Source organism: Astatotilapia calliptera, chromosome 13 (genome assembly GCF_900246225.1).
Source record: "Astatotilapia calliptera chromosome 13, fAstCal1.2, whole genome shotgun sequence".
Classification (NCBI taxonomy): domain Eukaryota; kingdom Metazoa; phylum Chordata; class Actinopteri; order Cichliformes; family Cichlidae; genus Astatotilapia; species Astatotilapia calliptera.
This window is the reverse complement of record NC_039314.1, coordinates 29,330,001-29,345,642: the sequence shown is the minus strand read 5'-3', so window position 1 is coordinate 29,345,642 and position 15,642 is coordinate 29,330,001. Positions and strand designations below refer to the sequence as shown.

General features: G+C 46.3%; 1 protein-coding gene across 3 annotated transcripts in view; it reads right to left on the bottom strand.

Moving 5' to 3' along the window:
- The window catches only part of LOC113034882 (spectrin beta chain, non-erythrocytic 1), a 99,123-nt gene that overhangs the window by 68,039 nt on the left and 15,442 nt on the right, over positions 1 to 15,642 (bottom strand). The window contains exon 1 of one of the 3 annotated variants that reach the window (XM_026190025.1): positions 4,685 to 4,735. The exons of the other annotated variants lie outside the window; for them this stretch is intronic. The gene's annotated coding sequence lies outside the window, so the exon portion shown is untranslated. Of the gene's footprint in view, positions 1 to 4,684; positions 4,736 to 15,642 lie in introns of those variants that run through there. 3 annotated transcript variants of the gene reach the window in all.

The following is a 15,642-nucleotide window of genomic DNA, read 5'->3' as shown; positions in this document are numbered from 1 at the left end:
TGTTGAAGCTCGCCTCGGCTTTCTTTCTGACGAAAGCTGTCAAGTGCAGCCCCCCCTCCGCCCACACCTCTGTCACACTGTGACTGTAGGGGTTTTGGTTTTAACCTGAGACCTCTGCAGACATCGGTAATCCTACACAGGATGTGATTGTGCTTTTAAGGGCAAAGAATAAAACTGGACGGTCAGGAGACGTCGGCCACATGTGTGAACGAGGAAGATTAAAAATATAAAAATTATCTGAGGGTTTACGGACGAGCAAAGACTAAGAACTCAAAGAATCGAATTAAAATCAGCTGAAACTGTAAAGCCGAGTGGACGACAAACCGCCACCCGTGTGTCACGCTTTTAAAGGTCCAACAATCAGACATGAAATCACAGAGTTTGTGTTTGGCTTCAATAAACGAGGCCTACCTCATACACCACCCCGGGGTGTCCTGTGACACAGGTGGATGAGCACTGATCTGAGGTCAGAGCGTGCACGGCTCGTTCCGTCTCCGAATGAGAACGAAGGAGGAGCGCGGCTCGACTTGGAGTCGAGTCCTAAATCTGCTGCTGTGGGAGAAATAAACTCCTCTCCCTCCTCTTCACACGTTTCTGTTCCTGAACCAGCAACAAGCAAACATCATCCTCTCCACCTGCTCCACCCGAGAAGCTGCTGCTGGAGTAACAACAACAAAATGTAATGAAAGCTGAGAAACCTCCAGTAACTAAAACACATTCTAACACGTCCAAGTCCTTCGCTTTGCTTTCACGCCGTTTAACCACGCTGAGAATCCCTCGCCGACTCAAACGATGTTGAGCCCAGTAAGAACCCGTCACGGTCTCGTACACGGGTGCGTCTCACCTTTTCCTGAGGCCGGTCAGAGGCAACATTAAAGCTGCTTCGTTTTCTTTCATACGTGCAGAGAACCAGAAACCACACAGCATCGTTTCCTTTCAAAATAAAGGCACGACCTGCTCCTCTGAGTGGACGACTGAATGTTATTTACTACACTCTATTCTGCACTGAAAGACGGGCAAAAAACACACGTTGCCATGGTTACGCTGCCCCAGCATGCAGCGCGTGGGAGCCCACTCGTCACGGTGGCGACAGCGGCACAAAGACTCTCGGCTGAAGCTTCGGGAGGAGGAACGACCACACTGCCAGCGGAGCTAAATCACAGACGGCGGCGACAGGATAAAAGAACCCGCCCTGTCTGTGGAAACGAATCAAAGTTCAGGATTAGGAGTGGAAGTGGACCGGAGGCCCGCGGAGGTCACCGGCTCTCTTAGTCAGCAGCTTCGTCAGAGCTGCTGTGGACACAAGAGACCACAGGTCATGTGGTTCAATCAGCTGATTGATTGTTACTGAATCCTTTCATGAAAATAAAATTCAAACACTTCGTTGGCGTCTCGTCAGCGCACACCTGCTGTTACCTGATGAAGCTGAAAACAGATGGAAAAACAGACGACGCTCGTTTCGTTGTATTTTTAGCTCTGACAGTTTCACTATGCAAATATCAATAGTTCACCATGGCAACGCAAACCGGCAGAATCTCACTCTGCATTCAGACTCCTACGCAGGACAAGCTGCCGCCACGGCGCTCGCCCCGACCATGAACAGACGCACACCGACCGACGGCGGAGACCAGACTGGAACCACACGGACAGCAAAGACTCGAGTTTTCCAGTCGTGTCGGATCACCACAGACTTCCTCCACGACCGCGGGTCGGCACCAGAGCCAAACCTGAGCTGAGCAAGGTCACAAAGAAAACACACAGCAACAGGTGTGTGTGTGTGTGTGTGTGTGTGTGTGTGTGTGTGTGTGTGTGTGTGTGTGAGAGATTATCTGGGACATGCATGAGGAGGTGATCCATCACTCTCCTCTCTGCAGTCTCATGTAGGCCACACTGAGCAATGTGGGGCAGCAGCTATCCGACCCGACACCACCGAGGTCTGAGCAGAGCAGCGGCAGGAAGTCAGAGACACCGATTGGATGGAAGCTTGCACTTGGAATCAGGGACGGCGCCATTTTGGCTCCAGGTTTGAATGATTGCGCTCAGCTCTGTTCAGGTTCTGTTTCACTTATGATTTTATAAAAAGGTGCAAAGAAAACACGAGGAGCTCAACAGCACCGTGTGAACTCCATCCACAGCTCACAGCAGTGCTGGAGAAGCTGTGAGATGTTCGCCTTACAGACGTCCATAATCACAGCAGCTCGTCCAGCTGACTCCAGGTGTTCACGTCAGGGACATAACCTCTCTTTGATTGGACGGTCTCCGCTTTGGCTAATATAAAATTAGTTGTTGCATCTGAACATGTTTTACTCTTTGAACGACGCTCACAGATCGAAGACGTTTGTTTTCTCGTAAACCTCCGCTCGATCTCACCTCCGTCTACATCGGAGGCGTCGCCCCCTGCTGCTCAGTACAAAGAATGCACGTGTCAGGTAAAACCAAAAACACTAAATAAATCCTCAGGCTAACTCGAGCCCGACTGATCAGTGGAGCCTGCTTTGATTAATGAGGAAACCATCCTGAATCTAATTAGTGACTCTGAGCCGGAGCCAGTAATTAGATTTTTGTTAGATTTGAGATAAGATGTCCTCGTAACGATTGAATCATCGCAAAGAGACGGCACACACAGATCCAGGCGGATGGATACATCACGCTGTCAGAGATGATCCGAGGACTCGCTGAAGTCTGACAGCAGGTGAGTTTAGACATCAGTGTCGGGTTTAACTAAACCAGCATCTGCTTTTGAGCCCAGGCGTCCCTGAGCTGCTTTCATGTCTCCTGCAGGAAGGAGTTAGTGAAGGTCTCAGGACAGCTCTGACAGTCATGCTTGTGATGTACACTGTAATCCGGTTATCTCATCCTGAGCAGACAAAGACCCTGAAGTCACACATAATTGGCCTGCACGAGAAATCATGCTGCACTAAAGGTCAGCAGAACCAGTTAGAGGAAGCCAGAGTGCTCCATCTTCTGAGGACAAGAAATGCTTCTGCATTAATGTGCAGAAGACTGAACGTTTCTATCTGGAACACGGAGCTTTTGGACCGTTCGCCCTTTGATTGGCGCAGTTTTCAGACGTGAGCTGGAGTGGCGGGCGTCCTCTGCGCCGAGAGCCCGAGCACGGCCGAACGTGCGATTGTGTCCCAGCGTCAGCTTTCAGATAAGAAACAAACAGGGACACACGAACAGCGTCTGTGGGAGAAACAAAGACGGCATCGAGCGCCGCGTCCTGGCTCTTCCTGTTTAATTGTGACGTCCAATCAGAATCCTCCCGTGGAAGCGTCGCCTCAGAGAAAGCGGAGTTTAAGCTGATCGTGCCTGAGGGAGCCGATTGGAGGACGCGCAGCACAAATATGACAGTTAAAGGGCAGGACACTGAGCATCTCCACTACGCTAATTAGGTTATCTGAGCCGTTAATAGAGTTAGAGGTTGCCATGGTTACGATGACTAATCAATGGGCCGCAGACAGCCCTGCTCACTTTTCACAATGACGGCTTCAAATGCAGGGAAGAAAATTCAGATTTGATCTGCTCTGTAAATGAGCTCGAGCTCAAACATAGCGGCCCGTCTACGCCTCGGCTCCTCGGATTAAACAAGGACGACTTTACACATTTAACACTCGAGTGCACACACGCACCCCAATCCTCCAATCACAGGTCCAGAATCAGCCGTTTCCAAAGCTCAACAGAAACATTTTGTCTGCAGCTTTGATCTAAAATCAGTCTGACGTCCAGACTTTTGGTGCAACGACAGAAAGACAGCGAGCTCTTTGTGAGACGAGCTTCAACCGCGGGACGCGTCAGGGTGAGCGGACCGTCACGAACACGAGGAGCGTACAGACCGGCTCCTCCCACAACGAGCTGATCCATCCAGGCTAACGCATGCGGACGACAGAGCGTGTGGATGCAGCAAAGTAGGAAGGACTTCAAGATCCAACTGCAATTTATTGTTTCTGTCCAATTCAAATTTTAGTCATTTATTAACGTTTTACCTGCTACAGGACCTTCATCGGTCACGTTTCTCAAAGTAAACTACAGCATCAGCATCCTACTTTATTTCAAACTACATCAGCAGGAAAAAAGACGGCTGCAGCTCCAGGTGTGCAGCGTGACGCGGTGTGGAAGCTGAATTATTAATAACGGCCACCAGGGGGCGGCACGTGAGGCTGCAACAAGCACTCCGGTCGTGTAGCAGCGACCTTCTGACCTGATGTCTCCAAACATATTGATGATGGACTCACGTGACCCACGCACCTTTTTGTAAACGTTTGTTATTCAGAGCGTCAAAAGGGAGGCTCGACCAGAAGATCCAGACAACAACAACAACAACAACAACAACAAGTCCCAGCACGTCAAAAAGAGAGAGGACGACTAAACTCCAGCCTGAATTCTGCAGCCAGGACAGTCTTTTACATTCAGTCTATTCCAGGATTATTTTTGTGTACGATTTAAATTTTCTGCACTGTAGCAACGTCGCGGCATCAAATATCTGCGGCTTGTTTAAGCAGTGAACTTGCCAGTTTAAGACAAATACATGATAACGGAGGATTATTTTGACCTGAGAGTCCTGCAGAGCTACTCTGGTGCAGTCCAGAAGCATGAAGCTGGAACACCTTTAAGGTGTTTGACAACCAGAGCACAGCTGAGTCTCCGCCTCCATTTACCTGTGAGAAAAAACGTTTCGTTTCACCTTTTGATTCAGGTGTCTGACGCTCTGCAGTCCTCTGAGCAGCTGTTTGTCCTTCCATCAGAGGACAAACAGCAACGCCAAGCCTGGACACACACACACACACACACACACACACACACACACACACACACACACACACACACACACACACACACAAATCAATCAGCAGGGATCAATAATGACTCAGGCATAAAGGTCTGCCCCAGAACCACGTCGCCAGGGTTACATAAATTAAAGCACCTCTTTCAAAATAAAAGCTTTTCTAACTAAACGTTAATGCAGCAGTTTCACTTCGCCTGCGACGGTGCCGTCGGTGACTTAAAGCTACAAGAAGTGGAAGTAATATTTTCACGTTAAAGATGCAGATCTTTTAGCAGGGGTTTGCTGTTTTGTCACACTCACTGAGCAGCTCTTTAAATCCATCACAAGAATCACCCTAATGAAGGCAATAAACATCCTAAAGACTCAAATACCGCAGAACTACAGACTTCCTGGGCCCTGCAGAGCTTTCCCAGGAATCGTCACACCATCACCATAGACGTCCTTCAGGTGGACTGAAGGTAGGTGGCAAAAAAGGGAACACTGTGCATTTAGTGAACTTTAAAAATTGACCTTTAAACTGAGGTTCGTGTGTTTTTAGACTGTGATGCTCTTAGAAAAGCTGGCAGACAAGCAGAAGCCCCCAAATTGATCAGCCTGGAGTTTTGAGGCAGGGGTGGAGCTCCAAGGTGGGGACGGAGCTCTATCCATCAGGACTGAAGCTGATCTCCAGCATAAGCTATGAAACAGAAAACTGGTGAACACTAAAAACCTGACTGACTTCAGCAAAACCACAGAAACACATTTAAAAAAGAAAATGTCTAAAACCTGAAGCAGCAAACACGGAATCTGCACAGCTGACGAAGCCTTGAGCTACGGCGGGATTTCACTCGGGTCTGAAACTGGATGAGCCAAAACCATTCAGTCAGTTTCCGGGGCCCCTTTGCTCTGTCATGTGAGCGCACGCACACACACACACACACACACACACACACACACACACACACACACACACACACACACACACACACACACAAAAGGGAATAAAGGGCTGAAAGCACAGGAATGTGTCAGCAGTCAGAGGAGATGAGATCACGAGAGAGAGCTGGGTGGGAGAATGAGAGAGGGCGAGTGAGCACATGAGTGAATGGGACAGCGAGAGAGAGACAGAGAGAGTAGGAAGGAAAAACTGAGACCCCCTTTTCCACCTGTTTAAAGACCCCGATCTGCATCTGGATCTCTTATCGGGAAAAGTCACGCGAGCTGATGGACACGTTCCTGCGATGACGATAAAACTGAAGCAAATCTAAAGCAGCTGTAAACAAAATTACCCACAATGCACGTCCACATACTGATCATGTGTTAATAGCAGGTGGTTCGATATAAGAGCAGTGACTCTGTCAGAGATCAGCACCAATATTCAGCTTCTTTTGATGGCTGACATCATTTTCCATCTGGTCACATGTCACAAGTAAGGGCCAATCAGCAGCGGCCGCGGGGAGAGACATTTGAAATGTGTCTTTTGTGTCATCTTCGTTGGTCTTCAGTCCTCCGTGATATGTTGTGAATTCATTACTTGAGAACCAGCAGATGTTATTATCGTAGCGCTCCATATTTTGGTCCCAGTAACTTAAATGAGCGTTTTTGGTGTTTGAACCGCGCAGGCGTCCTTCCAGCTGACGCCGGCTGTTTGTGTTCCTCTTTGTGTTTCTGTCACTTTGATTTTCTCTGGATGCGCTTCAGTCGTCTCTGCCCGTTTGTTCTCCGTGAGAACCAATCGTCTGCAGCTTCACACCGACCTCGGCTAAACACAGCTAAAAAACAGTCCAATCAGAAAGCCGGAGAGGTGAAAAACCGCACGCAGCCAACCTAGCCGAGCTCCCCTCGCCAGCCAGCCAGACAACGCGACCGCTCGCCATCAATAAGTCATGCGGTCACATTTGCTCACTCGAGCGAGTTGTTTTGTTCAGAGCAGAGATTCAAGTGAGACAGAGAGAGCAGGAATTTCAGAAAACAAGTCAAAGGACAGAGTAGAGACACGCCGATAGAACTTCATTAAAATGATAAAAAATGGACTTATTAGTGAGCTCCAGAATCAGACTGGAACTGTGACCAAGGCAAAAATGAGCCGTCACTTTAGACCTGTGAGCTCTTAATCTAAAAAAAAAAAAAAAATGTTTTAACGTTCATTAGTAAAAATTCCAAAAATAACATTTAACAGTAGAACCACCAGGGGGAGCCATTCTGACACTGTCCTGCAACAAAGAAGTTTCCTGGAGGTCAGATGTTAATTTTTCCTTTGATTAAAATTAAGATTTGACTAAACAGATATTTAAGACTCAGTTTTATTAATTTTACAAATCCTGTTACACCAGCCTTCATGTTTAAATGTGTGTAAACGGTGTTGCTAGGCAACTCAGCATGCTGCCATTGTGGGGGTCCAAATGACGTCCACATCACATCTGGGTATAAATGATCATTATTTGTATTTCCCCTTTTATTCTCACTCCAAAAATTAATCAAATGATTAAAAAAATATATATTTTAGGAAAAGTCAGAAGGTTTAATTTAACAGAATTATGTGATTTATAAAAAGGGGTCAAAACGAGCCTCTTCAAACACACAGGGTCAAAGTTACCACCACAGACTGTAGGTAAAAGATGGAGGGAGCCACGCTGACGTCAAGCTCTCGTTAGCTACGCCCACTTCCAGTGACATCATCAAGGACAGAAAAAAAATGTTCAGGAGTTTGAAGGTTTTTTGGTTTTTTGGAGTCGCCCCCTGCTGGATATTAAAGACAATGCAGGTGTAAGAAGCTTCAAGCCAAAGATTTCCAGACGATAAGGTTGTTTTCACATCTTTGTCTTTAACGCCAACACCATGGAAGAGTAAAAACACGAGAGCGCGTTGTGGATTTTAAGCAGGATACTCTGACAGGAGAGGAGACGTGAATCCCGGGGCAGACGTAGGAACATCTGGAAAGTTTAAAAGATTTCACAGGATCTAAATAAGTTGTTTGGATCGTAACGATGTGGAATATTATTGCTGTTTAACCAAAAGTGTACATGTGAGGGTTTCCCACGCTGATCAGAAGACAGAGATAAGAAGCACGTCTGAGGGACATCCTTCACTTGGATTCATGGTTTCTGCTTTTAATCTCGGCTGCACAGGTAAACATGTTTATAGTGTTTGTGCACTTTTTACACTTAAAGGGAAATGAGGGGTCATTTCTATATACTCAGGTTATTTTGCAGATGTTTTACTGAAACCAACAAAAGGTGCTCGCCGTCTTAAAGACGGTCTCTCACAGCAGCTGGAATCAGAAAGCCTTCAAAGGTCTCACATTGGTTTCCTTACATGACTGAAACAAGCTGACAGGCTTCAGCTCATCCACTAAACTGGTTAAAGGTCCGTTAATTGGCCTGTGTTTACTCCATTACACTCATAATTGATGAGTCAGCGTAGAGAACATCAGTCAGTTAATGGATTCAGTCATTATATCACTTTACAGCTTAGCACGAGGACGTCCATCTACACATTCATAAATGATTAGAACTGTACTGTTCTTCCTTCATCGAGGAGGAGGAGGAAGAGGAGGCGGCGTTCTCACTGCACGTGTGCAGGTTTGTAAAATGCATCGAGTTCTTTATTGCTGATGACGTGAGAGCAGAGCTGCCTTCAGTACATTTCAAATCTATATTTGATAACTTCACAATGGATTAACATCTGTCCATGTGTGGGTGCTGCACACACACACTCCTATTATTTAAGTCCACCATTTACTGCTACATGCACACAATCAATATCTGATCCAGCAGCTCAGGGGGCACTTAGTTAGCATTCATGAACACACACGCCATGTGCTCTTAACTATGCAGCTGCCAGAGCAGCTATTAATTATCAATGAGCATCCTGAGTGCTGTGTGTGTGTGTGTGTGTGTGTGTCCCATCAATAACACGCTGCATCCTCTGCTCACCCAGGAAGTGTAGATGGTAGCATTTCGATCACGCACTGACATGATGCCAGGCGGCCATGTTTTTAAATTAATTCCCCCATTTCTATGCACCAGTTCCTCGACCGACCAGCGGAGGCAGCAGTGAGTCAGTCCCCATAGACTCGCATGTTAAAACTTGACAGCAGAAACAAACATGTTTAGAGGCTGATACACAAACTGTTCTGAGGTCTGACACCTGTAGGGGGGGGGGACTCACCTGTTTAAACTATATTGAGGCTTAAAGTTTGCATTTTTAGGGGCGTGGCCTCTGTATGATGCATTCGGACAGGAGCACATAAAACTGACTTTGAGGCTTCAAACCAAGCGATGCCACAGAAGTCCTCACTGCCAGCACGCGCACGAACACGCACACACAAAGCTGATGGCAGCTGATAAGAATCCAGTGATGACTTCCACTGGTGTCTCTCAACACTGCAGCCTTTTTGATGGAGTTCAGGCTCAGAGAGAAACAATCCTCAGCCAGTGACAGACGGCTCAGTGGGAGGGGGGTAAAAAGGATAAAAGGACGAGAGACAGAAGCAAATGTTGCGTAACAGATGTAGTTTTCCACCAGCAGCTTTCACGTGATCGCTCCCTGCGAGCCTTCATTTAATGAGGCCGTGCAGATTTTACCTTCACACAGGAAGCATGTGTGAGCGACAGGCCGTGCAGGCGCACAGCAGCGCTGCAAATCTGCAGCTTTTCACGTGTTTGTTTGTTTTGTTTCCACCATTTTTATCTTAGCAAGTTCAGGAGAGATCCACATGGAGCAAACGCTGCTGAAAAACTGTTACAACTGCCAACCAGACGACGGCGTTTTCTCCTCACACCGTGCACGGTAACGTCACCGCACATCTTTAAGATTAGATTTTTCTTAATCAGGTAAAATGTTAACGATGTAGTGATGTCATGCCCAGGCACATCTGAGAGCGAGAGCAGCCTCTGATTGAGCATTTTTAAAAGTCGTCAGGCTCCAAAAACAAAACAACAAAACAAAAAACACAATAAAATACAGAGATTTAATATTTCTGTTCAAGTATTAGCTTCACTGTCCGAGCGCCACTAAACACGGAAACAATCTGAAGAGCCTCAAACTGGCTGATCCGAGTTCAGCGTACGGCCGATGAAGTCCCGCCACAGGCCTCCCGGCTGTCAGAGCGTGAGCGTTTCCAGCTGACGGCCAGAGCGCTGAAAGGCTTTTACATAAACACGTCGGCCTGAGCTCGGCGCCCACACAGAGGACGCCGTTACTGAGAGAGTGCGAACCCGGAGACGACGCGAGGAGGCGAGGGAGTGAGCGAGCACGTCGATGTGAAACACACGGCGCTGTTTTTATTCATGTTTCTGACGTTTTACAGATTTGTTCAGGCTGCTGCTCAGCCGAGGGTCGAACATTCAGCACAGGAGGTCACGAGCTCATCGGGAAACTGACAGCGAACCGTAAGAATGAGTCACAGTCATGTGACACGTTTGGAGACCCTTAAAGTCCACCACAGAACCAAGCACAGCTTATCTTTATACTTTTACCAGCTGTTGGGGGCATTTCAAGTCACTATGCATCAATGCAACTGTTACATCCCAAATTATAATATTATGTATGCATTAAGTCCCTAGGAACTAGAGAGACTGCAAAAAAAAAAAAAGAATCAAAATTGTTTTGTGGGGGTTTGTTTGTTTGTAAAAAAACATTTCTACTTACAGAAATTTCAGAAAAACTTCAAAAATTTCAAAGCTAAATGCAAAAACATTGCACAAAATAGTTTCCAACCACAGGAAATTTGGAGTGTCTTTATAGGTTTAATTTTTATAAACTTCAGGAAAAATTAAAAAAAATATTATTGTGCAAAATCCCCCCCCCCAAAAAATAAAATAAATAAATGTAAATAAACGATTTCTAACATTGAAATTTAAGCTCTAAGCCTCCCAAGTTTCCCATGACGTCACTTCTGGTTGTGGCAGCTAACGGTGGACACGTGATGATCCGTTTTTGTTGTTGCACTCGCTCTTTACGTGATTTTCGCACAAAGCCAAATGTGGATGGAAACCACGACCTGGGACAAGCTGAATGCACGTGATGTAAGTACAACGCCTCGAGCTTCACAAATCTGAGCCTTAAAAGGGTCAAACACAGCTTTGGATCCTAAATTAACAAAATCGTGTCTTTTTATGTTTTTCTGAATATTAATAACAACGTATGTTTTCTCCGTTTTCCCACTTTGTCTCACTACAAAAAATAAAGTTTGTCTGTTTTTTTCCTCATACATTTACTTCATAATTTTTTCCCACTTTTCACGATCATATATTTACAATTTTTTAAGTTTGAATTTTAAAATTCAATCTCTGATTATTATTGTTACTTGTTTCACCTTCAGTGGCAACAACGTGATGTTGTATATTTCTAAATAAAATTTGAGAAATCTACATTTTTCTACAACAAACAAACGAACATGGGGGAGGGTTCCTTACAGCTCTTTGAAGGTCGGGGGTTTTGAGGTCATTTGTGTGAACATTAACTTTGGTGCTGTTTCACGTCATGTGAGGAAGAATCCCGAGTATGTGCTTTTACTCTAAATACACCGATAAGGATGCTGATTACAGAGGCAGCAGCTAACGATGCTTCAGCTCGTCCACACGGGGCTGAGCTCCGGCTCAAACCTCATCCTGTCGTCTTTCATTTCCCGAATCACCGGAGATTTATTCTCCCAAATCCTGGATCAAACCAGGACGTGACAGGAAAAAATAAAATTGTCCGTACACAACAGAAAGTTTTCACTTAAACATGGCCCCTCCTCCTCCTCCTCTCCACCCCTTCCCAGTCCAAACTCTCCCACCGCCTTCCTGCCATTATGCAACTGAAGCCTGCAGCCAAAAACAGCCTGCCAGCCTGCACTCCTCCTCCTGTTCAAACAAACAGCCCGTCCTCCTCCCTCTGCTCCGGCAGACGGGTGGAGGACGCAGATGAATGAGACAGAAACCCCGTCGTCGCTGTCGGCGTCCCGCTGGGCGTTATATGTGCAGGAAATGCATATGAACAAACTTTCAAGGTTTTACACGGAGATCCAGGAGATCTTAATCTGGAAACACACACACACACACACACACTTCTAAGAAGAAATGTGGAGATGACAGCTAAGGTCATGCAGGGTTCAGCGTGTTCCGGTTGTGAGGACGTGAGGTGTTGGATGGATCTCCTCCTGTGAGCCTCGTCCGATTTATTTACTAAGCTGGAACTTCAAACGTGGTCATTTGTCAGAGCGTGGCTCTCTGATTGTTGTTACACTAACGACTGAAGTGGAAAAGATTTATCTGAAACCATCGTGACACCGATGCACAAACCTGCTGCCGTCCTACAGAACAGTTCATCCGGTTAATCTGCCAGCTGCTTCGCTTTAACTTTTTTGAAGTTTATAGAAACCCTAACTTAAGACCTAAAGAGAGTTCTGAATATCATTACCACGATGTAACACAGCACCATGTGCTGATGAAATCAGGCTGCTACGATCCCAATCAGCATTATGGTCGTGGTACAAATGGAGCTGGGAGCGAACCCCCGCACGCTGACAGATGTAGAGACTACATGCAACTTTGACGCTAGCTAGCGTGACGCCTCGATAACGGAAATCAAAGGGTTAATCACAGTTAGGACAAAGGTGGTTCGGGTTCGAGAATCAGCATCACTTTACTTGGAACATTTTTAATGTCAAACACTGAGTAAACCCGCCCCGGTCACAGCTCGTACACCGCCGGGTTCAGCAGTCAGACCTTTGAACAAACTCATTGTGCTTCTGCATCTCCTCAGTGCATCAAGATATTCATATTCCAAATCTGGGATGAAAAAAAACGAGCTTCCATGTTGAACTAACAGTCTAACGTTAATGTTCGAGAGACGTTAGAATAAAGCACGTTTTTTTCATACCTGTGGCAGGGGTGTCTCCGTTTTCAGAACTTTTCTGTTGCGGTCAGTTATTTTGATGAAAATTAACACGACCGTGCAGTTTTTCCAAAACTGGAAAAATAAAGATATATGAACTAAACTGAGGATGGCAGGGAGTTCGTTTAGAAAAGGGTGTAGCTGCAAGCCAAAGTGTGGTCGAATAACTGCTCAGATACATCGTTTTATTCACTGATGGAAGTGAAATTAAAATGCGATTGTTTTGGCTAGTCCTGCTAGCTTGACGGCTAAGTTACAGAAAAAACCTGCAGAGCAGAAACGTCTGAAAATGTGCACATCAAGAGTTTTAAAATCAGAGTTTGAGGCGGACACCCTCAACCGGCCGCCCCTCCCTGAGCCTAGATCTGCTGGAGGTTTCTTCCTGTTAAAAGGGAGTTTTTCCTTCCCGCCGTCACCAGCTGCTCACCCATAGATGGTCGCCTGATTGTTGGGATTCTGTGTATTATTGTAAAGTCTTTACTTTAGACCGCTTTGAGGTGACTATTGTTGCGATTTGGTGCCATTCAAATAAAACTGACTTGAATTGACAGGTTTTCATATTTTCATATTCGAGTTTCAGACAAAGCGAGGACGTGAGCTTTGTCAAACAGAACCTTCCACACATACTGTAAAGGCCGAAGCTCGAGCAGCCAAATGGCTCCAGGATAAATGTGATATCCTCAGATAAACAGCAGAATTATTCCCTCATATCCATTTCTGAATGAGCGCTGTGTCTGAGCGGGCAGACAGACGGCCCAATTGTCGAACCAGACGCCTGGGAACATGGGACGGTGACAACAACACATTGAGGGAGCCGGGGTCGAGTCATTTTAATGAAGTTGAGCTCTAATTTGCCCGAGCCGAGTAACAGACAGAGGAAGGAAGGAAGAAAGAGGCTTGTTCTCCCTCTCATTATTGTGATTTTTCCACTGTGAATCCATGACCTTCAGACAGAAAGGGACAAATTACCGAGATGACATGAACTTTCCATGAACCAGACGGACTAGGAAAAACAAGGACAGGTCTGGGATTCTAGCTGTTTAACCCACTCCTGTAATCAAAGACCGATGAACTACAAGAGGAAAATTTGGAAGAACTTTGACTTGCAGTAATCGAGTCTTTTCCGACTGTTCGGACAGATGTCCCATTACCATGTGTGCACGTCTAAGTTGGGGCAAAAGGAAGAACTACACCTGAATATTTAAATATTTGGATATTCAGTTGTCCGTTTTTGGATCCAGATATTACTCCGAGGCCATGGTTCTCAGCTGGAAAAGGCTTGATTGCCCACTTCGAATTGGAAATGAGTTGCTGCCACAAGTACAGGACATTAAAGATCTCTGGGTAGAACCATGGACGCTGCATTGGTGTGTTGCTGTAAGGAAAGCTCTGAGCTTGCAGGCAAAACTTTCAATCTATGCTCCTATCATCAGTTATGAGCATCTGTTAGAGTCAGGAGTGACCCTTCAAGCGTCTGCTCTGAACTGAGTGGTTTCAGGTGTGCTTATAGGACAAAACGGCTGAGTTTACATCAGGAGTCAGAGAGGGTGACGTCTGCATGTGCAGCTGCGCTTAGAAACCCGTCATTAAAGCACATTAATGTTTACTGAGGCGTCAAAAGTCGTCATTAAAGCTACAGGAGAGCAAAGAGTTCGTCTCAGTCATGAGTTTGGCCTCCAACAATTATGACAAAAAAAGAAAACAATCAGGGGAAATTTTCCTTTTTTGTAGCAGATTTTGCGACAGAGCTGCTTTTTCTCTTGTTATTAATCAAGCGCTCCCAAATCAGGCCTTTGTCAGACTTTTGCTCCTCCCAGGAAAGAGGAGGAGTGAAAGTCTGCCTGCTTTTTACAGCTGGTGCGGTAGTCTGGATGTTATCCAGCGCCTTTCTACTCGAGCACTCGAAGCCTTTTACACATCGCGTCTCATTCACCCATCCATACGAGCCTTTCTATGTCTAAACACATTCGCACTCTAACATATCAGGAACCACTCAGGGTTCGGCATCTTACCCAAGGATGTCTTGGCGTGCAGATTGGAGTAGCCAAACAAATAAATGATCGTCGAGGCAACGAGACGCTGCAGTGGGCAGTTCGGCCTTTTTCAAAGATGGAAGTCCAACCAGAGCCACTCACAGACCGCTCGCTCCACACATCGTTCCACAGTCGCAGACACGGCGACACGCACAGCTCTGCGCCGGCCAATCGCGCCACCCCGTGGGTCCCACGATCGGCTTTCGCTCGTAAACGACAGCTGGATGTCTGCTCTCCATCACTCGCCTTGAGGCCATCACGCAGAGCTTCGACCCAGGCCTCATCTTAATTTATATTTCTGCCACAGACACCAGCTCAGTTAAATGATCGGGATGAAAATACTAAATACCAAAATGATCAATATTTCTGCTGTAACCCAGCAGACACGTTGGGCCATGGTTACGTAACTTCTATAACTGAGACCCTTCATTCAGACCTTTCACTGAACATCACCCGGAGCAGATTTCTAATCTATGATAAAGGACTTTTGGGTAAAAGAGGCTGGATGATGCATAAATGTCATTATAGCCAAATTTTACCCACAAATCTGAATGAAAATAACTGGATTCACACAGAAATGCTGGCGAGGACGTCGGGACGCGAGAAAACACGCTCCGAGTAACAGATGAAGGGAGAGGAATTATCATCTCAGCGGGATTTACGCTCACTAATATCCACAGGAAACCAGTCGGAATAGTTCGGATCAGCGAGTGGGTGTTTGTGGGCGGCAGCTCTGAACACATCTCCACATCTACAGTGAGGAGAAAGACTGGGATGAAGAGGATGAGGGTGGGCTTAATGGCAGCTCCACTGGGAGCAGATAAGCAGAGTAAAAAGGAGGTTATCATTAGGGGGGAGCGCTATCTGAGCGTCACAGCAGAGTGACGATGAGCAGAGCAAATGAGGACACGAGAGTCCGACTGAGCCGGAGCAGGTCACCCTCAGACCGCCTCGGACCAG